This window comes from Macaca fascicularis, chromosome 17, assembly GCF_037993035.2.
Source record: "Macaca fascicularis isolate 582-1 chromosome 17, T2T-MFA8v1.1".
Classification (NCBI taxonomy): Eukaryota; Metazoa; Chordata; class Mammalia; order Primates; family Cercopithecidae; genus Macaca; species Macaca fascicularis.
The window spans coordinates 6,458,016-6,483,936 of NC_088391.1; the positions used below are offsets into that span (position 1 = coordinate 6,458,016).

The following is a 25,921-nucleotide window of genomic DNA, read 5'->3' on the forward strand; positions in this document are numbered from 1 at the left end:
TTAGAGGCCTGACAATACAGTAGTGGTAATTTCTAGGAGCTGAATTCATGTTTCCATTTTAAGTCATCCTGCCCCAACGCATTCTCAGGATGTGTGGATCTGGTTATGAGTTCACCTCGTGAGCCCTCGGGAGCTCCCCGCCTTCCATAGTTTGGTTTGGGTTTTCTTTTCTTCTTTCTCTTTTTCTATTTCTTTCTTCCTTCCTTCCTTCCTTTCCTTCCCTTCCTTCCCTCCTTCCTTTCTTCTTCCTTTCTTCTTTCCTTCCTTGCTTCCTTCCTTCCTTCCTTTTCTTCCTTTCTTCCTTCCTTCTTTTCTGTCTTCCTTCCTGTCTTCCTTCCTTCCCTTTCTTTCTTTCTTCCTTCCTTTCTTCCTTCCTTTTCTCCTTCCTTCCTTCCTTTTTTCCTTCCTTCCTTTCTCTCTTTCTCTCTTTCCTTTCTTTCGACAGTCTCAGTCTGTTACCCAGGCTGGAGTGCAGTGGCGCGATATCCACTCACTGCATTCTCGGTCTCCCAGGTTCAAGAGATTCTCCTGCCTCAGCCTCCCAAGTATCTGGGATTACAGGTGCCCACCAACATGCCCAGCTAATTTTTGTATTTTTATTAGAGATGGTTTCACCATGTTGGCCAGACTTATCTCTCAACGCCTGACGTCAAGTGATCTGTCTGTCTCGGCCTCCCAAAGTGCTGGGATTACAGGCATGAGCTACTGCACCCAGGTAAAATTTCTATAAATTTTACCTCTCACTGTGCCTTCTTATTTCCTGTCCATTCTCATTGTTTTCTAATTTTTCTTTCTGCTGTTAAAGCTGAGGTTTTTCAAGCTTAGTGGAAAGGAGAATCCTAGGGAGTGTTTTTCTGCCCTTCAGTATCTAGTCCCAGAGGTTAGAGTTAGGATGGAATGTGAAAACTTCATTTTTAACAAGCTCTTGAGTTGGTTCTGATGCAGTGGTCTGAGGAATATATGTTTAAAAAAAACAGCCCTAGGGTCACTCACCTTCAGGCTGGTCTAAACACTGAGCAAACATTAGCAGCAAAGTGGCTTAGAGGGAGGGCTACTCCACTGACATGAGTTTCCTGTGTGAATTTCCAAAAGCGAAACCCATTCTAGAGTGGACCGTTCCACTCTTAATGGTCCAAGAGCCTGAAGGCTCAAGTCTCAGATGTTTGTTTCTCTCTGTCCCCGTTCCCTGAGTGATCCTGCCCCATCTCTCCTGTCATTAAACATGGAGGTGACCACTGAGTGCACGTCCAGCTGCCTTTCTCCCTGAGCACCAGGTTCCTGCATTTACTTGCATCTATGACAAGTACCATCCACATCCACGTGCCTGCCAGCATTCTTGATTCCCTCCCCGGCTTTATTTTTCTACATAACACTTACACCTGACTGATGACATCTGCTTGCCAATTTTCTGTGTCTTCCCAGTGGAATGGAAGCTCCCCTCGGGTCCTGTTCCATCTCAGACCTGGCTTCTCCATCTACACGTGTGCCCTGGGTGCTGCCATCCAGGCTTGTGACTTTAACAGGAAGATAATTCCCAGACTTCTAATCCAGGCCTCCCTGTCCTGTCTGACTCATTCCGACATACTATCTAGACTGAATTTGTCCATGTCCAGAAAGGTGACTCCAGCCTCCAGCCACTGCCTCCTACAGACTCAACTAGCTAGAGGCGGCGGAAGGAGCACTTGAGCCCAGGGGGTGGGCACCCCCCACTTCTGGCTGTCCAGGCCAGGTGGCAGCCTTGCCACCATCTCTCACCCAGGACATCTGTGACATATGCACATCCTGCCAACTGTCCCTTGAAAACATATCCTGAGTTGCTCTGTCCTCACCACCCACACTGTACCGGCCTCTACCAAGGCACAGGCTTCTTACCAAGACTGTTCCAGTCACTTCCGCCCTTCTCCTGGTCTTCACACAGCATCCTGAGTGAGCCTTGGACATGGAGGTCACATCACTCTGCAGTCACGTCACTCCCCTGCTGTACCCAGGGGTCCTAGGTGACCCGGCCTCCCTTCCCTGGTTGGTCCCAGTCTCTGTCCCTCTCCTCCCAGTAGCTGCCCTCCCACTCCGCCACTCTCCTTGCTGACGCGCAAGCATGCCAAGCACCTTTGGTCTTAAGGCCTTCACACTTGCTGTTCTGTCTGCATCTGCCGCCAGTGCTCTCCCCAGCCAGCTTCTTGGCAACATTTTGGGGTCTGCTCAAGTCTCATCTTCAGAGAGGGCTCTCCCTCTCTGCTTTAAAAATCACAGCCTGAGGCCAGGCGTGGTGGTTCACGCCTGTAATCCCAGCACTTTGGGAGGCTGAGGCAGGTGGATCACTTGAGGTCAGGAGTTCGAGACCAGCCTGGCCGACACGGTGAAACCCCGTCTCTGCTAAAAATATAAAAATTAGCCAGGCGTGGTGGCACACACCTGTAATCCCAGCTACTCGGGAGGCTGAGGCAGGAGGACTGCCTGAACCCGGGAGGTGGAGGTTGCAGTGAGCCAAGATGGTTGCTCCAGCCTGGGCAACAGAGGGAGACTCTGCCTCGGAAAATAAAAAAATCACAGCCTGCCTGCCTCCCCACCCCGGCATTCTCCCTCCCTTGTACCTGCTTGGTTTTCCAGCACAGCACGGAGCATCGTTGAGGTATCTACTTGTTTACTGGTTTTTCTCTCCCACTAGAAAAGAAAGGGTGGAGGGAATTATTTATTTATAATCGTCCCAGTGACTAGAAGAAGAGTGCCTTACAGCCACGCTCATCAAAGTGTGCTGAATGAAGCAATGACTTTCTATTGGATGTCAAATAGTATCTCGAACTGAACACATCCAAAAGAGAACTCTTATTTATTTATTTTTTTTTTTAGAAAATATTGGGGTTTTGTTTGTTGTTGTTGTTTTGTTGAGACAGGGTCTCACTCTGTCGCCCAAATTGAAGTGCAGGGTCGAGATCTCAGATCACCACAACCTCCACCTCCCAGGCTCAAGCAGTTCTCCTGCCTCAGCCTCCTGAGTAGCTGGGATTACAGGCGCGTGCCACCACGCCCGGCTAGTTTTTGTATTTTTAGTAGAGACTGGGTTTCACACCATGTTGGCCAGGCTGGTCTCAAACTCCTGACCTCAAATGATCCACCCACCTTGGCCTCCCAAAGTACTGGGATTACAGGCGTGAGCCACCGTGCCAGGCCTAGAAAGTGTTTTATCTCTACATCTAAGTTCAAGAACAGGAGCAACTGATGGTAGAATACTTTTTAAATATGGAAATTAGTTATGTTGACATTTTCCAAAATACTTGCAATCTGGTAATAGCCCCTACTTTATACTGACCTCCTTCACATTTATCAGTGCTCCTATTTGTATTTCTATCTACGTATATGTTCTTCTACCTTTATCTTTCAGCTTTGAAAAAAATTCCCAATGGCCAGGCACCATGACTCATGCCTGTAATCCCAGCACTTTGGGAAACTGAGGTGGGAGGATCACTTGAGCCCAGGAGTTCAAGACCAGCCTGGGCAACAGAGTGAGACCGTCTCAAACACACACACACACACACACACACACACACACACACAGAGTGAGACCCTGTCTCACACACACACAGAGTGAGACCCTGTCTCAAACACACACACACACACACACCTCCAAGCACAGAGGCCATTTTCAGTGTTCTTCCCTAAAAAGCAAAAAATCTGGAAAATCATGATGCTAACCATAATCCAGATTTATCGCTTAACAAATAAATTCCTGATTCTCATTAACCTTGGGAAACACAAAAATTACTCTGACTTAAATAATGAGCATTTTAATATTAGTTGGTCTTTGCAGCAGAAAAAGAGATACTGGAGGTCTACTTTGTTTCTCAAACCCAGATACATCCCCCTTTTAAAATGACAACACATGGGACTGCCTCTTTTTTGTTTAACTTGCTGAAAAGAACTAAATGCATGCAGTGGGTTAGAATATATACTTTTTTTGAAAGATATGAATAAAATTACAGTTAACATTCTACAAAAATAGGACTCATTGATAAAAATTTAGGGCAATCAAAATATAAGACATGCTTATTATTGTTAGTAGTAGTAGTAGTAGTATTTAGAGACAGGATCTTGCTGTCACCCAGGCTGGAGTGCAATGGTGCAATCGTAGTTCACTGTAACCTCAAACTTCTGGGTTCAAGTGATCCTCTTGCCTCAGGTTCCTGGGTAGCTAGGACTACAGGTGCACACCACCACGCCCAGCTAATTTTTTTTTTTAATTATCTTTTGTAGAGATCGGGGTCTCACTGTGTTGCCCAGGCTGGTCTTGGACTCCTGGCCTTAAGCAGTACCCCCGCCACAGCCTTCCAAAAGGGTGGGATTACAGGCATGTACACCCCACCCAGCAAGACATGCTAGTAATACCTTGGCAATGTGAAAGGATGAGTGGAAAACACTATGGTCAAGCTTATAACCTCGAATTGACAAGAGATTTGTGTAACAAATCCCTCCTGAGGCTGAACAAGGTGATGGCCACTTCATGCATCGAGGCATAATTTCCAAAAGATGTGTCATGCTCTGGCTTGGTCACTTGATTGAATTCCATATGCGAATTAACGTATGCCATCATCAGTACAGAGAGGGCCTAATGGGTAGGCGTGCCATGAGAATCCAAAGGGTACCTGGAAATCAAGTGGAGGTAAAAGAGCTCTTTATATTCACCAGAGGTTGAGGTTTCAGAGATCAAACACTCTCCGTGATTGACATAGGGGGTTTTCGGGACACTCCGTAGTCTTAGAAAGGACGGAAGTTGTTCATTCTTTCATTCCATTTATTGCATACCTACACTGCCCTGGGCACTGTGGCTGCAACAGAGGACAGCGAGGGCTCGCTTCCTGTACTCATGCAGAGTGTATTTAGTGATAGATGATAAACAGTTAAGCAGTAGATAAGAATAACAATAATGTCACATTTTGATTAAAATCTTTGTAAAAAAGGCGGTGAGGTGAGCGACAACGTCTTTGAGGGCCAGTTTTTAAGTAGCATCATCAGAAGTTTCCAAAGAAGTGATACGAAGTTGGTGCAAAAGGAATTGCAGTTTTTGTCACTGAAATGGCAAAACCGCAATTTCTTTTGCACCAACCTCACATTTGAGAAATATGAACAGAAATATGAAATATTTGAAATACATGAAATTTGCACATAGCTTTGCACGCAAGAGCAACCAGTGTAAAGACCCGCTGCAGTGACGGGTGCGGGGTATTGGTGGAAACAAAGGGGAGCTCTGTGCCAGAAGAGAGTGGCTCCGAAGGTGCGGGTGAGAGAGGAGTTGGAGGAATAGGCAGGAGAGTATCCTGCGTTGTGGGTCGGTCGGCATGTGGGGGAGGTGGCCACTCACCAGCGGCGCCAGAACCCGTGGACGCTGCAGGTGCTTGACTCCCGCTGCTGAAGATGGCGTGATGCTGGAAGCCACAGGCTGCACACCTTCCCCCCCATGGAACTGAATGCACCAGCTGGCCCAGCCGCCTCCAAGCGGGAGAGATCTAACCCCTGCTCCCTGGCCTCCATCTCTCAATACGATCTCGCTTCCTACCTGGCCTCCCTGCCTCCCTACACATGCCGTTCTGTGGTCTCTTCCCCACACACCAGTGAACCTTTGTAAGAATGTCTACATTTAAAAAAAAAAAAAAAAAAAAAAGGCCGGGCGCGGTGGCTCACACCTGTAATCCCAGCACTTTGGAAGGCCGAGGCGGACGGATCACGAGGTCAGGAGATCGAGACCATCCTGGTTAACACGGTGAAACCCCGTCTCTAGTAAAAATACAAAAAACTAGCCGGGCGAGGTGGCGGCGCCTGTAGTCCCAGCTACTCGGGAGGCTGAGGCAGGAGAATGGCGTGAACCCGGGAGGCGGAGCTTGCAGTGAGCTGAGATCCGGCCACTGCACTCCAGCCTGGGCGACAGAGCAAGACTCCGTCTCAAAAAAAAAAAAGAGCTAGTAAAAAGGAATTTCAGCAGATAAAATTTTTTAAAAAAATAAAAAGCAATATCTTAGGTGGCCTCCATCGCACTTAGAATAAAGTTGCAATTTCTCAGCACTGCCTAAAACATTCCAGTTTGGCAGCTCTCCCCATTCTCATTTCCCACCACTCCTCCGCCCCGTAACTGCACTCCAGTTACCACCGCATCCTGGCTCCTCCTCCAAAACGTCAGGCGCAGGCCTGTCTCCAGGCTTTTGCTTGCTGTGCCTTCTGCCCGGAATTCCCTCGCCCTGGATTCTGTCTGGCTTGCTCAGTTCATTTAGCTCTGCTCAAATGGCACCGCCTCAGAGAGCCCTCCCTCCCCACCCTTCCCTCAGCCACAGTGTGTCTGCTTTTCCTGCTTCACTTTTCCTCAGAGCAATGCACTACCTAGCATTTTTATGCTTGTGTATTTTTTTGTTTGGGTATTTGTTTACTGTCTGTCTCTGGAAAGAGAACAGCAATGGGAGAAAGGTTTCTTGGGGGAGGTGGGCATTGGTGTGAAGCATCAGAAAGAACACTGGGTTTGGAATCAGAATCCTAGCACTTGGCCCTGTCTGTTACTTACTGTAAGATCTTAGTCAAGTCATTCAACTTTTCCAAGTATCTGTCAATAATAAGGATCATAACTGACTTTCACACTGAGTCACAGAAGTGCTGGAAGGTACTTTGTAAAATAAACTATAAATCACTATTCAAAGTTTCATAATGAACTTTTTTATCTCAGATAAACCCTAAAGTAACTGTGCCCGGCACCGTGCCAAGCATCTTACACATATTCTATTCTAGTGTTATTCACAAGAACTTTTTGAGTCGGGGATTATTTTCCCCATTTTTCAGATGAGGAAAATAAAGTTCAGAGAGGCTGTTCCCTGCTCAAATCCAGCTGCTGGTAAATCCAGATGTGAACCCAGGTCCTCAGCTTCCAGGCCCCAGAGAAAGTAATTAGCTGTGATGGTCATACTGGGTAAAGTGGCCACAGTTTCCAGATTGCAAAATGTCTCCTGGACAGCAACACTCAGAGATGAAATTAGTAAGCTTAGAGGCTGCCAGAGAGAGCTGTCTTATTTACAAGTAAGGTGATTTCTTAATTATGTTTTTCCATTTATACTACAAAGTATATAAATTTGTATTTTACTTGTTACTGACTCTATCTGTTAAAAGCACACTTCAACAGTTCTAATAGACTTTAAAATGGATGCTAATTCAGTAGGCCCCAAAATCAGCTTGACGAACATACAGTAATTGTTTTGCAGTTGAGTTTCTTCATTGGCAGAAAATATGCTAAAATAGACAACTAGCAATTTTCTCTGGTTTAGTATTAATCAAAGGTTTTCCCTGTGCCAAGTTCTACTGCATTCCTCTCGTGCACCCCTCCAAGTGCCCCTTTGTCTCCAGCCACTGCTACAGTGACTAGTCCTACACAGGCTTCCACCAGGTTTGCGCAGGTGCTTTGCCTTGGGCCCACATCCAGCATGTGTCCCTTCCTGCCATAGAGCTTCTCTGATGCTTCAGTGTGGAATGTCCATAGGAATCTACTTTGAACTCAGGAATGCACAATCAGGATACGACAGGGAGCTAAAGCCCATACGGTTACCCTTGACCAATGGATTAAAGGAGTCAATGGGCAGATGCTTTGATTCCCAGAGCAGAACTGTTTAGAGATGCATTTCATAAAGCTTTTCAGAAGGTCCCGGCAGAATGGAGCACCCATTGTGCATTGGGGTGGCCAACTAAATAAAGCATCCTTGTACTCGTTTCCTTTCTTCCTTGTTCTCTCCCTTATCTCCTACTGCTGCTCCCTAAGATCACATTTGCAAGTAAATCACCCGCGTACAATCCTTTGTCTCATGTTCTGCTTACAGGGTGGAATCCAGGCTAAGAAAATTTGTATTTAAGCGAGTCCTCAAAAATAGCAATAAAGAACTTGTTGCTGGTGGGAAGTGAGATCCCAATTACCAGAGTTTTTCCTGTGTTCACTTGGGATGAGGTACAGGTGGAAGGGGAAACATGATACAGATCATGTTTGAGCAGTATGAAAACAATGATATTTAAAAGACTATGGAATTGGCTGGCTTTTGTTAACTTCTTCAAAAGACTTGAAAAAAAAATATGACAAGTCTAGGTAAGCCAATTATCAACCTGAGGCATGCTTGAAAGTCAGAGGCCAAAATGGATGGTAGACCAGTGCAAACAATGTAAACTGCACCAAGTAATAGCTCCAATTACAGCTGCTGTGCCAGATGTGTTGTCTTTACTGAAACAGATCAACACAGCCCCTAGTGCTTTGTATGTGGCTTTTGATGTGGCAAACACATTATTCCCTTCTACAAGGAAAATCAAAAACATGTTTACATAGGAAGGACGAGAGTACGGCCTCTCTTCCACTCCCAGGCTATATTAACTCTCCTGCTCTTTGTTATAATATAGCCTGCAGGGGAGTGCTGCCGGAAAGATGGCAGAATTGGAGGCTATCAGGAGTCTATCTGTCCACCTGGACAACAATTGTACTGGTAGAAACAGTCTCACGTAACCATTCTGGAACTCAGTTTATTTGAATATTCAAAGCTTCCAGGGAACAGCTTAGCTGGTAAATTGCAGTTGATATCAGCTGTCAGTGTGGTGGCAGGCAGCTGGAGAATGGCAACCCATATCTCTGGCACATCTTGCTGGAGCCATGACAGGCAATAATGACCTTATCCTTCAAATAGTGGCATTCTGTGTTCTCACGGGAGTGCTGTTTGATCACTGATTAATGAGTAAAGAGTTTGGATCTCATTGTATGAATTCCTCCCAGCTGGAAGCAGCTTCCAGGAGATTTAAAGGAACTATACCTGTTTGTTTGTTTGTCTGTCTGTCTGTCTTTGGACATTCAAAAACAAGCATGTATATGGGGAAATTTAGAAAGCCAGTATGCATGCCTATGGAAAGATACAGGCTCAGAAAAGACATGAGAAGACATTAAGCTTTCACCTCAAGCTGATCCCTGACCCAAATACACCATACAATCAAAAAAGACAGCAAACCCTGGATAAGAGGGAGAATCTATTTTCCAGAGTTTCCACATCATAAGAGTCAAACGTCCAGTTTTCAGAATGAACAAACAAAAAGGCATACAAAAAAATAGAAAATGATGGCCCATTCAAAGGAACAAAATAAGTTGACACAAAATATACATGAAACTCAGACATTAGACTTACTAGACAAATACTTTAAAACAACTGTCTTTTAGCTGGGCATGGTGGCGCACACCTGTAGTCCCAGCTACTCGGGAGGCTGAGGCAGGAGAATCACTTGAACCCAGGAGGCAGAGGTTGCAGTGAGCCAAGATTGTGTCACGGCACTTCAGCCTGGTGCAGAGAGAGACTCCAACTCAAAAAGAAAAGAAAAGAAAAGAAAAACTGTCTTAAGGATTCAAAGAGCTCAATGAAGACATAGACAAAGATAAGCGGAAATGGTGCATGAACAAAATAAGATTATCAATAGAGAGAAATTTTAAAAAGGAACCAAAAAGAAATCTTGAAGCTGAAAAGTATGATAATTGAAATAAAATATGCACTAGAAAGTTTCAAAAACAGATTTGAGCAAGCAGAGGAACCAGTGAATTTAAAAGTTAAATTTCTACAAACTTAATTAGATTGTTACAACTCTAAGATGTTACATGTAATCCCCATGGTGACCACAAAGAAAATAGCTATAGAGTATACACAAAAAGAAATTAGAAGGGAATAAAAGTTTCACTCTAAGAAATCATCTTTTTACTAAACATTTAAGAAGGCAGTATTACAGGAAATGAGAGAGGTAAAAGTCATAAGGTATGTAGAAAACAAATAGTAAAATGTCAGAAGGAAGTCTACCTTATCAGGAATTACTTTAAACACAAATGGATTAAATTCTCCAATGAAAAAACAAGGATTGGAAGACTGGATTTTTAAAACATAATCCAACTATGTGTTGTCTATGATACTAACTTTAGACCCAGTGACACAAATAGGTTAAAAGTAAAAGGATGGAAAAGGACAGTACATGCAAATAGCCATCAAAAGAGAACTGGAGTAGCTATACTAATATCTGATAAAATAGACTTTAAATTTTAAAAAATTATGAGAAAAATACATACATTACATATTAATAAATGTATTGATACCACAAGATACATAGCAGTTATAAACATTTACACATCTAATAATAGACCTTCAAAACATCCTCTGTGCTCCATCTATTCATGCCTCCTCACCCTAAGGGTGGCTCAAAATAAAACTATCAATGTGTACATCAGATTAATATAACAAAAGGGAAAAACCACATGATCAGGTCAATTGATGCAGAAAAGGCATTTGACAAAATCCTATATCTTTCCATAATTAAAAAAAAAACTCTCAGAAAACCAGTATCATAGGGAAAATTCCTCAACATGATAAAATACCTAAACATGATAGAAACACATTCAATATTGTACTCAAGGGTGAGAGACTGAAAGCTTTCCCTCCAAAATCAGAACAAGACAAGGGTGCCTGCTTTCACCACTTCTATTCAACATTGTACTAGAAGTTCTAGTCAGAGTTATTAGACAAGAAAAAGAAATTTTAAAAATTGAAAAGGAAGAGAGGAAACTATCTCTAATCACAGATGACATGATGTTATATATATAGAAAAATCTAAAGAATCCACAAGAAATCTATTAGAGCTAATAAACAAATACAGGAAAGTCTAATGCCCTCACAAAGTCAACACACAAAAATCAGTTGTATTTCTATACACCAGCAGTGAAAAATCCAAAACAAATTAGGAAAGCAAGTTGAATCCCATCAGCATCTAAAAGAATTAAATGGGGCCAGGTGCAGTCGCTCATGCCTGTAATCCCAGCACTTTGGGAGGCTGAGGCAGGCAGATCACTTGAAGCCAGGAGTTTCAAACTAGCCTGACCAACATGGTGAAACCCCATTTCTACTAAAAATACAAAAATTAGCTGGGTATTGTGGTGTACACCTGTAGTCCCAGCTACTTGGGTGGTTGAGGCACGAAAATTGCTTGAACTCAGGAGGCGGAGGTTACAATGAGTAGAGATCATGCCATTGCACTGCAGCTCGGGTGACACAGTAAGACTCTGCCTCCAAAAAAAAAAAAAAAAAAAAAGAATTAAATACTTAGGAATAAATCTAACCAAGGAGTTGAAAGGCTTATACACAGAAAACTACAAAACACAAATTATTTAAAAAGTCAGGAAATGGGGCAGAGGTTCCAAGATGGCCCAATAGGAACAGCTCCACTCTGCAGCTCCCAGCGTGAGCCATGCAGAAGACGGGTGATTTCTGCATTTCCAAATGAGGTACTGGGTTCATCTCACTGGGGCTTCTCAGACAGTGGATACAGCCCAAGGAGCAGGGCAGGGCATCAACTCACCCAGGAAGGACAAGGGTTGGGGGAATTCCCTTTCCTAGCAAAGGGAAGCCGTGACAGACGGTACCTGGAAGTTCGGGACACTCCCACCCTAATACTGCACTACGGCCTTAGCAAACGGCACACCAGGAGATTATATCCTGCGCCTGGATCAGAGGGTCCCACACCCATGGAACCTCACTCACTGCTAGCACAGCAGTCTGAGATCGAACTGCAAGGTGGCAGTGAGGCTGGGGTAGGGGCGTCCACCATTGCTGAGGCTTGCGTAGGCAAACAAAGCAGCCGGGAAGCTCGAACTGGATGGAGCCCACTGCAGCTCAAGGAGGCCTGCCTGCCTCTGTAGACTCCACCTCTGGGGGCAGGGCATAGCTGAACAAAAGGCAGCAGAAACTTCTGCAGACTTAAATGTCCCTGTCTGACAGCTTTGAAGAGAGTAGTGGTTCTCATAGCATGGAGTCCATTCACAGCATGAGAACAGACTGCCTCCTCAAGTGGGTCCCTGACCCCCGAGTAGCCTAACTGGGAGACACCTCCAAGTAGGGGCCGACTGACACCTCATGCAACTAGGTGCCCCTCTGAGACAAAGCTTCCAGAGGAAGGATCAGGCAGCAACATCTGCTATTCTGCAATATTTGCTGTTCTGCAGCCTCCACTGGTGATACCCAGGCAAACAGGGTCTGGAATGGACTTCTAGCAAACTCCAACAGACCTGCAGCTGAGCGTCCTGACTGTTAGAAGGAAAACTAACAAACAGAAAGGACATCCACACCCAAACCCCATCTGTATGTCACCATCATCAAAGACCAAAGGTAGATGAAACCATGAAGATGGGGAGAAACCAGAGCTGAAAATTCTAAAAATCAGAGCACCTCTTCTCCTCCAAAGTAATGCAGCTCCTCACCAGCAACAGAACAAAGCTGGATGGAGAATGACTTTGACGAGTTGAAAGAAGGCTTCAGATGATCGGTAATAACAAACTTCTCCGAGCTAAAGGAGGATGTTCGAACCCATCTCAAAGAAGCTAAAATCCTTGAAAAAAGATTAGACGGATGGTTAACTAGAATAAACAGTGCAGAGAAGTCCTTAAATGACCTGATGGAGCTGAAAACCATGGCACGAGAACTACGTGACGTATGCACAAACTTCAGTAGCCAATTTGATCAAGTGGAAGAAAGGATATCAGTGATTGAAGATCAAATGAATGAAATGAAGCGAGAAGAGAATTTTAGAGATAAAAGAGCAAAAAGAAATGAACAAAGTCTCTAAGAAATATGGGACTGACCAAATCTACGTCTGATTGGTGTACCTGAAAGTAATAGGGAAAATGGAACCAAGTTGGAAAACACTCTTCAGGATATTATCCAGGAGAACTTCCCCAACCTAGCAAGGCGTGCCAACATTCAAATTCAGGAAATACAGAGAACGCCACAAAGATACTCCTCGAGAAGAGCAACTCCAAGACACATAATTGTCAGAGTCACCAAAGTTGAAATGAAGGAAAAAATGTTAAGGGCAGCCAGAGAGAAAGGTTGGGTTACCCACAAAGGGAAGCCCATCAGACTAACAGTGGATCTCTCAGCAGAAACTCTACAAGCCAGAAGAGAAGAAAATCTACAAGCCCAGTGGGGGCCAATATTCAACACTCTTAAAGAAAAGACTTTTCAATCCAGAATTTCATATCGAGCCAAACTAAGCTTCATAAGCGAAGGAGAAATAAAATCCTTTACAGACAAACAAATGCTGAAAGATTTTCTCACAACCAGGCCTGCCTTACAAGAGCTCCTGAAGGAAGCACTAAACATGGAAAGGAACAACCGGTACCAGCCACTGTAGAAGCATGCCAAATTGTAAAGATCACCAATGCTAGGAAGAAACTGTATCAACTAATGAGCAAAATAACCAGCTAACATCATAATGACAGGATCAAATTCACACATAACAATATTAACCTTATATGTAAATGGGCTAAATGCTCCAATTAAAAGACACAGACTGGCAAACTGGATAAAGAGTCAAAACCCATCAGTGTGCTGTATTCAGGAGACCCATCTCACATGCAGAGACACACATAGGCTCAAAATAAAGGGATAGAGGAAGATCTACCAAGCAAATGGAAAACAAAAAAAGCAGGGATTGCAATCCTAGTCTCTGATAAAACAGACATTAAACCAACAAAGATCAAAAGAGACAAAGAAGGCCATTACATAATGGTAAAGGGATCAATTCAACAGGAAGAGCTAACTATCCTAAATATACATGTACCCAATACAGGAGCACCCAGATTCATAAAGCAAGTCCTTAGAGAACTAAAAGAGACTTAGACTCCCAAACAATAATAATGGGAGACTTTAACACTCCGCTGTCAACATTACACAGATCAACGAGACAGAAAATTAACAAAGATATCCAGGAATTGTACTCAAATCTGCACCAAGCAGACCTAATAGACATCTACAGAACTCTCCACCTCAAATCAGCAGACTATACATTCTTCTCAGTACCACATCACACTTATTCCAAAATTGACCACATAGTTGGAAGTAAAGCACTCCTCAGCAAATGTGAAAGAACAGAAATTATAACAAACTGTCTCTCAGACCACAGTGCATTCAAACTAGAACTCAGGATTAAGAAACTCAAACAAAACCTCTCAACTACATGGAAACTGAACAACCTGCTCCTGAATGACTACTGGGTACATAACAAAATGAAAGCAGAAATAAAGATATTCTTTGAAACCAATGAGAACAAAGACACAACACACCAGAATCTCTGGGACACATTTAAAGCAGTGTGTAGAGGGAAATTTAAAGCACTAAATGCCCACAAGAGAAAGCAGGAAAGGTCTAAAATTGACACCCTAACAACACAATTAAAAGAACTAGAGAAGCAAGAGCACAACATTCAAAAACTAGCAGAAGGCAAGAAATAACTAAGATCAGAGCAGAACTGAAGGAGATAGACACACAAAAAACCCTTCAAAAATTCAATGAATCCAGGAGCTGGTTTTTTGAAAAGATCAACAAAACTGACAGACCACTAGCAAGACTAATAAAGAAGACAAGACAGAAGAATCAAATAGATGCAATAAAAAATGATATAGAGGATATCACCACCAATCCCACAGAAATACAAACTACCATCAGAGAATACTGTAAACACTTCTATGCAAATAAACTAGATGATCTAGAAGAAATGGATAAATTCCTGGATAAATACACCCTCCCAAGACTAAACCAAGAAGCTGAATCCCTGAATACACAACAGATTCTGAAATTGAGGCACTAATTAATAGCCTACCAACTAAAAAAGGTCCAGGACCAGATGGATTCACAGCCGAATTCTACCAGAGGTACAAAGAGGAGCTGGTACCATTCCTTCTAAAACTATTCCAATCAATAGAAAAAGAGGGAATCCTCCCTAATTCTTTTTAGGGAGGCCAACATCATCCTGATACCAAAACCTGGCAGAGACACAACAAAAAAAGAGAATTTTAGACCAATATCCCTGATGAACATTGATGCAAAAATCCTCAATAAAATACTGGCAAACTGAATCCAGCAGCACATCAAAAAGCTTATCCACCATGATCAAGTTGGCTTCATCCCTGGGATGCAAGGCTTGTTCAACATACACAAACCAATAAACATAATCCATCATATAAACAGAACCAAAGACAAAAACCACATGATTATCTCAATAGATGCACAAAAGGCCTTCAATAAAATTCAACAGCCGGGACGTATCTCAAAATAATAAGAGCTATTTATGACAAATCCACAGCCAATATCATACTGAATGGGTAAAAACTGGAAGCATTCCCTTTGAAAACTGTCACAAGACAGGGATGCCCTCTCTCACCACTCCTACTCAACATAGCGTTGGAAGTTCTGGCCAGGGCAATCAGGCAAGAGAAGGATATAAAGGGTATTCAGTTAGGAAAAGAGGAAGTCAAATTGTCCCTGTTTGCAGATGACATGATTATATATTTGGAAAACCCCATTGTCTCAGCCCAAAATCTCCTTAAGCTGATAAGCAACTTCAGCAAAGTCTCAGGATACAAAATCAATGTGCAAAAATCACAAGCATTCCTATACACCAAGAACAGACAAACAGAGAGCCAAATCATGAGTGAACTCCCATTCACAATTGCTTCAAATAGAATTAAATACCTAGGAATCCAACTTACAAGGGATGTGAAGGACCTCTTCACGGAGAACTACAAACCACTGCTCAACGAAATAAAAGAAGATACAAACAAAAGGAAGAACATTCCATGCTCATGGATAGGAAGAATCAATATTGTGAAAATGGCCATACTGCCCAAGGTAATTTATAGATTCAATGCCATCCCCATTAAGCTACCAATGACCTTCTTCACAGAACTGGAAAAACTAAAGTTCATATGGAACCAAAAAAGAGCCCGCATTGCCAGGACAATCCTAAGCTAAAAGAACAAAGCTGGAGGCACCATGCTACCTGACTTCAAACTATATTACAAAGTTACAGTAACCAAAACAGCATGGTATTGGTACCAAAACAGAAGATATAGACCAATGGAACAGAACAGAGCCCTCAGAAATAATACCACACATCTACAACCATCTGATCTTTGACAAACCTGAGAAAAATAAGAAATGGGGAAAGGATTCCCTTTTTAATAAATGGTGCTGGGAAAACTGGCTAGCCATATGTAGAAAGCTGAAACTGGATCCCTTCCTTACACCTTATACAAAAATTAATTCAAGATGGATTAAAGACTTAAATGTTAGACCTAAAACCATAAAAACCCTAGAAGAAAACCTAGGCAATATCATTCAGGCCATAGGCATGGGCAAGGACTTCATGACTAAAATACCAAAAGCAATGGCAACAAAAGCAAAAATTGAAAATTGAGATCTAATTAAACTAAACAGCTTCTGCACAGCAAAAGAAACTGCCATCAGAGTGAACAGGCAACCTACAGAATGGACAAAAATTTTTAGAATCTACCCATCTGACAAAGGGCTAATATCCAGAATCTACAAAGAACTTAAACAAATTTACAAGAAAAAATCAAACAACCCCATCAAAAACTGGGCAAAGGATATGAACAGACACTTCTCAAAAGAAGACATCTAGGCCGGGCGCGGTGGCTCACGCCTGTAATCCCAGCACTTTGGGAGGCCGAGGCGGGCAGATCACAAGGTCAGGAGATCGAGACCACAGTGAAACCCCGTCTCTACTAAAAATACAAAAAATTAGCCGGGCGTGGTGGCGGGCACCTGTAGTCCCAGCTACTTGGGAGGCTGAGGCAGGAGAATGGCAGGAACCCGGGAGGTGGAGCTTGCAGTGAGCCAAGATCGCGCCACTGCACTCCAGCCTGGGCGACAGAGCGAGACTCTGTCTCAAAAAAAAAAAAAAAAAAAAAAAGAAGACATTTATGCAGCCAACAGACACATGAAAAAATGCCCATCATCACTGGCCAGAGAAATGCAAAGCAAAACCACAATGAGATACCATCTCACACCAGTTAGAATGGTGATCATTAAAAAGTCAGGAAACAACAGGTGCTACAGAGGATGTGGAGAAACAGGAACGCTTTTACACTGTTGGTGGGACTGTAAACTAGTTCAACCATTGTGGAAGACAGTGTGGTGATTTCTCAAGGATCTAGAACTAGAAATACCATTTGACCCAGCCATCCCATTACTGGACATATACCCAAAGGATTATAAATCATGCTGCTATAAAGACACATGCACACGTATGTTTATTGCGGCACTATTCACAATAGCAAAGACTTGGAACCAACCCAAATGTCCATCAATGACAGACTGGATTAAGAAAATGTGGCACATATATACCATGGAATACTATGCAGCCATAAAGAAAGATGAGCTCATGTCCTTTGTAGGGACATGGATGAAGCTAGAAACCATCATTCTGAGCAAACTATTGCAAGAACAGAAAACCAAACACCGCATATTCTCACTCATAGGTGGGAATTGAACAATGAGAACACTTGGACACAAGGTGGGGAACATCACACACCGGGGCCTATCGTGGGGTGGGGGGAGAGGGGAGGGATAGCATTAGGAGATATACCTAATGTAAATGACAAGTTAACAGGTGCAGCAAACCAACATGGCACATGTATACATATGTAACAAACCTGCACATTGTGCACATGTACCCTAGAACTTAACGTATAATAAAAAAAAAAAAAAGGAAACTACAAAACACTGTTGAAAGAAGTTATAAAACACACTGAAAATAAATATTAAAAATAAACAAACAGAACACAAGTGAGTTCTGGGATAATATCAAGGAGTCTAAAGGATTAAGATTCGTTTTTGTTTTGTCCAAAGAACTTCCTTTAACATTTCTCTTTTTAAAATCTTTTTCGAAATAGGGTCTGAATCTGTCACCCAGGCTCGAGTGCAGTGGCAGGATTATGGCTCACTGCAGCCTCAATCTCCTGGGCTCAAGCAATTCTCCCACCTCACTCTCCCAAACAGCTGGGACTACAGGTGCATGCTACCACACATGGCTAACTTTTTTAATTTTATAGAGACAGGGTCTTGCTATGTTGCTCAGGCTGCTCTTGAACTCCTGGCCTCAAGCGATCCTTCCTCCTTGGCTATTATTATTATTATTATTATTGTTGTTGTTTTGGAGATGGAGTTTCACTCTTATCACCCACACTGGAGTGCAGTGGCACGATTTCTACTCATTGCAACCTCTACCTCCTGAGTTCAAGCAATTCTCGTGCCTCAGCCTCCCGAGTAGCTGGGATTACAGGCACCCACCACCACACCCAGCTAATTTTTGTATTTTTAGTAGAGACAGGGTTTCGCCATGTTGGCCAGGCTGGTCTCGATCTCCTGACCTCAAGTGATCCACCCGCCTTCACCTCCCAAAGTGCTGGAATTACCAGTGTGAACCATTGCGCCCAGATATATTGTTAAAATATGATCAAACAGTATCGAATGCTACAGAGAAATATTTCATGAAAGGAAGAGTTGAACTTCATTGCTGTCTTATGTTGAGAAATTTCCTCAGCTACCCCAGTCTTCAGCAACCACCATCCTGATCAGTCAGCAGCCGTTAAAATCAAGGCAAGATTCTCCACCAGCAAAAAGATTATGACTTGCTGAAGACTCAGATGAATGTTAGCATTTTTTAAACTATAAAGTCTTTTTAAATTAAGGTAAGTACCTTGCTTTTTAAGGCATAATGCTATTAAACACTTAATAGACTACAATATAGTGTAAGCATAATTTTTTTCTTTTTAGAGATGGGGTCTCACTGTGTTGCCCAGGCTGGAGTACAGTGGTGCAATCATAGCCCACTGCAACCTGGAACTCCTGGGCTCAAGCAATCCTCTCACCTCAGCCTCCCAAATAGTTAGGACTTCAGGTGTGTGCCACCATGCCCAGGTAATTTTTTTTTTTCTTAGAGATGGGGGGGGGTCTCACTATGTTGTCCAGGCTGGTCTAGAACTCCTGTCCTATAACAATCCTCCTGCCTCAGCCTGTAAGCCTAACTTTTATATGCATTGGGAAACCAAGCAATTTGTGAGACTGACCTTATTGTGTTACTTGCTTTATTGCAGTTGTCTGGAACCAAACCCACAATATCTCCAAGGTGTATCTGAATATGGGGCAATGGATTTTCCAACATCCTTATCTCCAACTTCTAGTATATTTGTTATTTTTGGATCCAGGTTTAATGATTGATTTTTCTTCCATTTAGGAGTCATATTTTTCTTCTTCTTTGTATGCCTGGTAATTTGTTATTGGACACTGAGCATCATGAATTTTGGTGTGTTGGTTGCTGTATCTTGTTATGTTTGTTTAGTGCTGGATTTTGTTATGGCACGCTGTTAAATCACTGGGAGTCAGCTGTATTCTTTTGATGCTTGCTCTTAAGCCGAATATGTCAGGTCCAGAATAACTTTTAGTTCAGGGCTAATGAAGCCCCACTACTACAGAAACGTTCTTCTGAGAATTCTGGCACATGCCCCAGCTGCAGCTCTTCACTGGTGGAAACACGGACTATTCTGAGCCTTGTTTGAACTCTAGGAATTGTTCTGCCTACTCTTTTTCAGGGTTCTTTCTCTGACCTCAGAGAGTTTCTTGTCATGCATACACAGATCCGTACTCAAAGGCTTGACAGAACCCGCTGTTTCCAGAGCCGTATCCACTTCCTCACCGCAGCTCCCTCTTCCCCAACACACCGTTTCTTCAATTCCAGCCACCTTAGCTTTGATCTGCTCAACACACAAGGACCACTGGGTTTTATTTGGATTTTCCTCTCTGCACTGCAGCCTGCAAACTGCTTTTAAGTGGTAAGCTCATGCAATAATAAAACACACATTGTTTCTCAGGAATCACAATACTGTGCCGCCTTTTGTTTGGTGTCTGAAAAACCGGTTTTAAATATATTTTGTCTAATTTTCTAATTGTTTAAGGGGGTAGGGTAAATCGGGTCCCATTACTCTTCTTGGCTGGCAGTAGGAGTTACAGCTGGTGACAATTTGTTAATTGGGTGAAAACTTGAAGCTGGCTCACAAATTTATTAGCATTGAGGTACACCTGAGTTTGATCCCGAGAAGACAGTCAATGCATTGTCCTGAAATTTATGAACTTGATGTCCATAATTGCCCAGTGTTTTGTCCGAATATTTTTGGACACATGCCCAAGCCATTAAGCAGTCATGTATATAATGTGAGCCTTTGGCTTCCCAATGAGAAGACTGATAAAAGAAAGAAGAAAAAAATATATCTCCTTTAAGGGCTGGAGACAGAATGCTTAAATATCTACATTACAATGTTCAAGTTATAAATATATAAAATCACACACTAGATAAACTAACACATTATTTTAAAGTATTGCCTTTTCCCACTCTTGCTGAATCCCTGAAATGATTCTATTTAAACGCTCATATGCATCTTTGACTTTAGTAATTTGTCATTGCTAAATCTGAGTTATCTAAAACATCATCTTTGTACCATTGAAGTTGCTTGAGATTCAGCACTCTCTGACTTTCTATGTATGTTGCTGGACATTTTACCCAGGTGCAAATATGCATTCACGTTTCAGGAAACAGCTAGTTGTGTCATTTTTTTTTTTTTTTTTTTCCATTTGGCAGTCACCTTATGGAAAACATTTACTGTGTGGCTTTGTAAGTAATTTTTTTTTTTTTTTTTTGAGACGGAGTCTTCCTCTGTCACCAAGGCTGGAGTGCAGTGGCGTGATCTCAGCTCACGGCAAGCTCTACCTCCCAGGTTCAAGCAATTCTCTGCCTCAGCCTCCTGAGTAGCTGGGATTACAGGTGCCTGCCACCATGCCCGACTGATTTTTTTTGGTATTTTTAGTAGAGATGGGGTTTCACCATCTTGGCCAGGCTGGTCTTGAACTCCTGACCTCGTGATCCACCCGCCTTGGCCTCCCAAAGTGCTGGAATTACAGGTGTGAGCCACCGTGCATGGCCTTGTAAGTAATTTTTTTAAGGCTTGTTTCCAATACAAACACATCCAACAAATTGTAATTGAGTATATTCCACCCCCAAGAATAATTCCTAAATACTAAACCTGTTTGATGTCTTGCTCTCTTTTTCAAACCATCTGTTCCATCAGGTGACCACTATATTCATCCAAAACTAGCACTTCAAGGTTAGTTTAGACTAGGTTTGCATGATAATATCCAGGGAGCCCGGTTAAACTGGAATTTAGATAAATAACAAAAATGTTTAAGTTCATCCCAAATATTGCACAGAACATAGCTATACTACAACAAAAACAGGTGGTTTATCTGAAATTTAAATTTAAGCAACCTGTGTTTTTATTTGCAAAAACGGGTAGCCTATTTTTTAAAATCACTGTGTCATCCTCAACTAACCCATTTGTAACCTATTCATAACCAATCCATTTGTAAGACATTGTTGTGATTCCCCCTATTTTGAATAATAATAATGAGAGAAAAAAAATTTTACTTTGTATTTAGGGATATATAGTAATTTTTACTGTCACTTTCTTGCAAAGGATGTAATACCATCAGCACTCTTGAATGTATTTCCAAGTATTTTCCCTGAGAGGTAGCAATTAATTCAGGGAACAAAGTATTAGAAGATTGGGTTTACCAGTTCTCTATGCTAGGAAACCACACATTACGAATAAAAACATGGTCTTTATTAACACAAGTTTGAACTAGGTAAGTATGTTCATTTCTCTTTCCACATTTTCAGATTTATGCCTCCGATTCTGTTGGCATACCAGCATGTTTCAAAGGCAAATGTCATCTTTATCACGACCACCCTGCCTACACAGATTGCGGGTTTCCTAGGCCACACGTACCCGGAAAGCCATTTAAATGGCACATTGTAGAATCTAGGAAGAAATGCTCCTTTCCCTTTAGCTGAATCAACCATTAAGGGGGGAGAAAAACCCAGAAATCTCAAGGACTGAATTTCTTCATAAAACTAAACATGTCTCCTTCATTTATTCTTAGGCATGGTGACTCTAATACTTTCATTTTCCCCTTCTGTATTATTTAGAAAGAGTAATTCCATTTCCCCAGTACTTCAGAATCCTGGTAGATTGTCAGATCTTCAATAACTTAACTTGTTCTGTCATTTTATTAAGTTAGGGGAAAAAATAACCATTTGCCACTTTTGATTGCATTTTAGAATCTATGAGAAAGTGCTAAGTTTCTCTGTGGCTCCCGCATGTCCTCAGTTCATATCAAATTGTCCCCAGCTTGAATCATTTCCCATGACTCAGAAAATCATTTTTGTTCTGCCCCTAAGGATACAAATTGGAAATAAAGTGATAAAACTTGGAAGTAATGCAATAAAACATCCCTAGGAAGCTTGAGAATCTTAGATGAAGCAGTTGGTGAGTTTAAGATCTTGCCCAGATGTGCTGAAAATATCCTTTCCACACAGTTAAAATATTCACTGCCATCTTTAATTCAGTGATGTTTTTTTTCCTTTCTTTCTTTCTTTTCTTTCTTTCTTTCTTTTCTTTTTTTTTTTTTTTTTTTTTTTGACAGAAAGACAGCTGCTGCTGCTCTTGCTGGCAGATGACAGCACTGGTTCCGAGGAAATCAGAATGCTTGCTGCCTTTGAGGCTGATGCAATGGGGAGGTGTAGCAACTTCTTTGTACCCTGGCTTAAAAGGACTTTCTCCCAACACATTCCTATCCCTAAAGAACATCCCTGCTTTCCTTTCCAGGGCATTTCTTTCTCTCCGAGCCAGCCAGACGGTTCTCTGCCAGGGCCCATAGCCCTACACGGACATTAACCAGAGCTGAGTTTGCCCTGCAGTCCCGCTCCTCTCCCACATTCAGTACTCATTTTTACAGGAAAGAAACGCTCACGTGTGCTAAGTCAAGCATTTTTAAAAAGAAAAGGGATTTTGAAAGATTCATTTCACAAATGCTATTTCCTTTGCAGTTGTTTCCCGCCCCACCCCCTTCCCCCATTCTTAAAGGCAGGTGCACCCGGAACCATGATGTTTATGTAGCATTCTCTCTCATCCAGTAACTCCCAAACCAACCTGAGAAGATGCCGGACAGTCTTCCCTGTATACCATGGTTTCTTTCAGGGTTTTTGAAACTGCATGAAAAAAAACATGATATGTGGGTTAGAGTCAGACTGAAACTAGGCCATCAGGCCCTTATCTGGGGAAGCAGCATGTCCTGGAGGAGGGAGCGTGGAACTGCGTTCTGGCCCGAGCTGGTCTCTTGGGGCAGAGTTGGGCAAATGGCTTCACTTCTCTGGGTCTCAGATTTTCCCTCACAAAGTAGGAGGAATGGGGAGCACTAGATGGAAGCAGGCAGATAACTTCTGGAGCTGAGGCTGGCGTTCGCCCAGGGTTCCAGTCCCCACCCACGTGCGTAAGCTGAGCCTCTGAGGCGGTCTGCGATGGGATTCACATGAGCCACAACTCCCCTGTTCTCCCACCGATGTCCACCCACACTCTGGGAGCTTCTGGGGGCAGGAACAGCCTTATATCTCCCCCCACCCCAACAGCACCAGGCACGTCTCTGTTGTCTATAAGGTGTTGATCTATCACACCCACAGTCTAGCCCCTGTTGTAGGGGTAAGGATATCAGGGGTCCGATGCCTACCACACTGTGTCCTAGCAGCCTGGTTGCTCATCTATCTTTCCAATTACTCTCATCTCCAGAAGCTAGCATGGTGCCTAGCTCTGGGTGCCATTCAGTAAGTTTCACAAAGACCAAGAATGAGCTCCTACGCTTATGAAGTGCCTGCTGCATACCAGCCACCATCTCACCATCTCATTTAATACAACAATCCTAGGACATCAACTCTGTGATTGTTCCCATTTTCCAGATGAAAAGCCTGGTGCTTAAGAGGTTCACATTGTGCCTAATATGCACAGCTTTTGAGCAGAGCCAGGATGCAAATCAGGCCCATCAGTCTCTAGAGTGTGCATCTTCACCCCCACAGTGAAGGAATGAAGCTGCCTTGTTCCATTAAGGTGATGGAAGGAGGATGGAGGAGCAGAGAGACCACAAGAAGCCAGGGGCCTGACAGGGAACTATGCCCTGGAAGCCTGACTCACCTCTGGACTTTCAAGTTACACAAGCAGGTAAATGCCTTTACCCTTTAAGCCATTTTTGACTGACTTTTGACTGTCTGCAACAAAAACACCAGCAAGCTGGATATGAGATTCCTCATCCAGCACTACCCCCTCTGCTTACAAATTATTTACAAATGTGCTTCTTTTCTGGAGAAAAATATTCTTTAAGAAATTTTCATTGGTATGTATCATATACTACTTGGAAATCAAACCATATCAGTAGATTAGTTTAATCATCAGTAGATGATTAAAAATGCATTCACATGCCTTTTTGTTTTTGTGATTTTTTTCATCTTTTAACTTGTGTTTATTTCATGCCCCTAAGAGTTTATGAAAGTCTCCCACTCTATATGAAGACAGAGGTAACGTTTATTTCTCAGTGGTGCATTCCAAGAATACTCTGTGTTTGCAAAGCCCTCTTACGCTCATTTCTGAGCTCATTTATTTATTTAAGAGCTGCACAATCCCAGCCTTGTCCTGTAGTGGAAAGAGAGTCTACCACATTCAGATAGCAATGACTGGTTTAGAAATCATTTGTCTTAGTCCAAGCCAAAGTCTCTTCTGCATCCTTGATTATGTCTAAATGATGCTCTTATCCTTAAACAGAGCCCACTTTCTTAGTCCACCAGGAAGCACTTGATTTATTGACCGGCCCCAGGGAAGGGAGGAAGCAGCCATCCAAAGGGTAGTCACACAGCCAGGTGAGCTGCCACTGAACTGTGGCTCGGGAGAAAATGGATTTAAGTACTGAACGGGTTGGTGTCATGCCAGCCTGCTCGCTAAGGAACTTGCTCAGTCTTGCCTGTGAAATTAGATGGGCAGGCAAGTAAGTATTCAGAACACTTCCAAAGAGGGACACAGGCAGCTGTCATTGTCCTGGCCATGGGAGACAGTCACAAGGGGACAGTGCCCGCAGCGCGTGTGACCTGGAGAAGAGAGATCCAGGAGAGTGCAGGTGTTCATAGCAATCCAGCCCTCAAAGGTAGAGAGCCTGAGGCTCCTGGATCCATAACGAACTGGTTTCCCTAATGAGTGGCTTAGGTGATTCATTTAAGGGACAAGTACAGCCAGTGAACAAGATGGCAGCACCAGATGTCTCAGGAAAGACAGACGTCTTGATTGAGTCTCCATAGGAGAGATGACCACGCTGGCCCATCAGGTCCTGAGATGCCAGCACCCCAGCTATGTGGATTAAGGGGGTGCTCTCCCCAAGAGTTGGCCAGAGCTCTCAAAAGACAATTCCAGGCACAGATGCAAGATTACAATTTAATAGGACAGCTCTTAAAACTTCATTCGTTCACTGAGGCCTGCTATGCCCCAGACATTATGTTAGTTCCGGGGATGCAATGAGACAGAGAGACAGAGAGAGAGAGAGAGAGAGAGAGAGAGAGAGAGAGAGAGTGTGTGTGTGTGTGTGTGTTGGGCAAGTTGCAAGCCTAATGACAATTTAAATATGCTAAACTAGCTCCTTATTCAAAGGCTTGTTATAATTCCTTTTCTAAAATGAAAGTGTTCTGATTTAAAGCTATCCCTCTATTTAATACTTAAACACTGGAGTGTTCAAGAAATAGGCCGACCTGAGGATTTGGGAAGCCTCAGAGTAACTGGATTCAGTTTTTGAGACTCCCTGAATGGGATTCTACAGATGCAGGACCAGGGCCCACACCATCCCCTGAGTGACAGGGCAGCCACAAGCATCCTCTGCTTCCCTAGCTCCAACATCACTTCCCAGTTTGTTCCATGTGAGTCTCTGCCACTCACTGTGACATGCCCTGCAATGTCCATTTGAGGCCACAGGGTCCACCCACTCCTCTGTGGATGAAAGAGGGTGGGGATTCCTGGAGGAATTAGACAGGGTACCAGGCTTCTCCAGAGCTGCAGCTCACAAACACGAAACAAAACAGACCAGAGATCAGGTAGCAGAGGGAGTGAAGGAAGTGACATGAATGGCTGGAA

General features: G+C 43.0%; 1 long non-coding RNA gene across 1 annotated transcript in view; it reads right to left on the reverse strand.

Annotated features, from left to right (window-relative positions):
* LOC135968070 (uncharacterized) overlaps positions 1 to 25,921 on the reverse strand; it is a 121,646-nt gene that overhangs the window by 17,016 nt on the left and 78,709 nt on the right. The gene's annotated exons all lie outside the window — the stretch shown is intronic.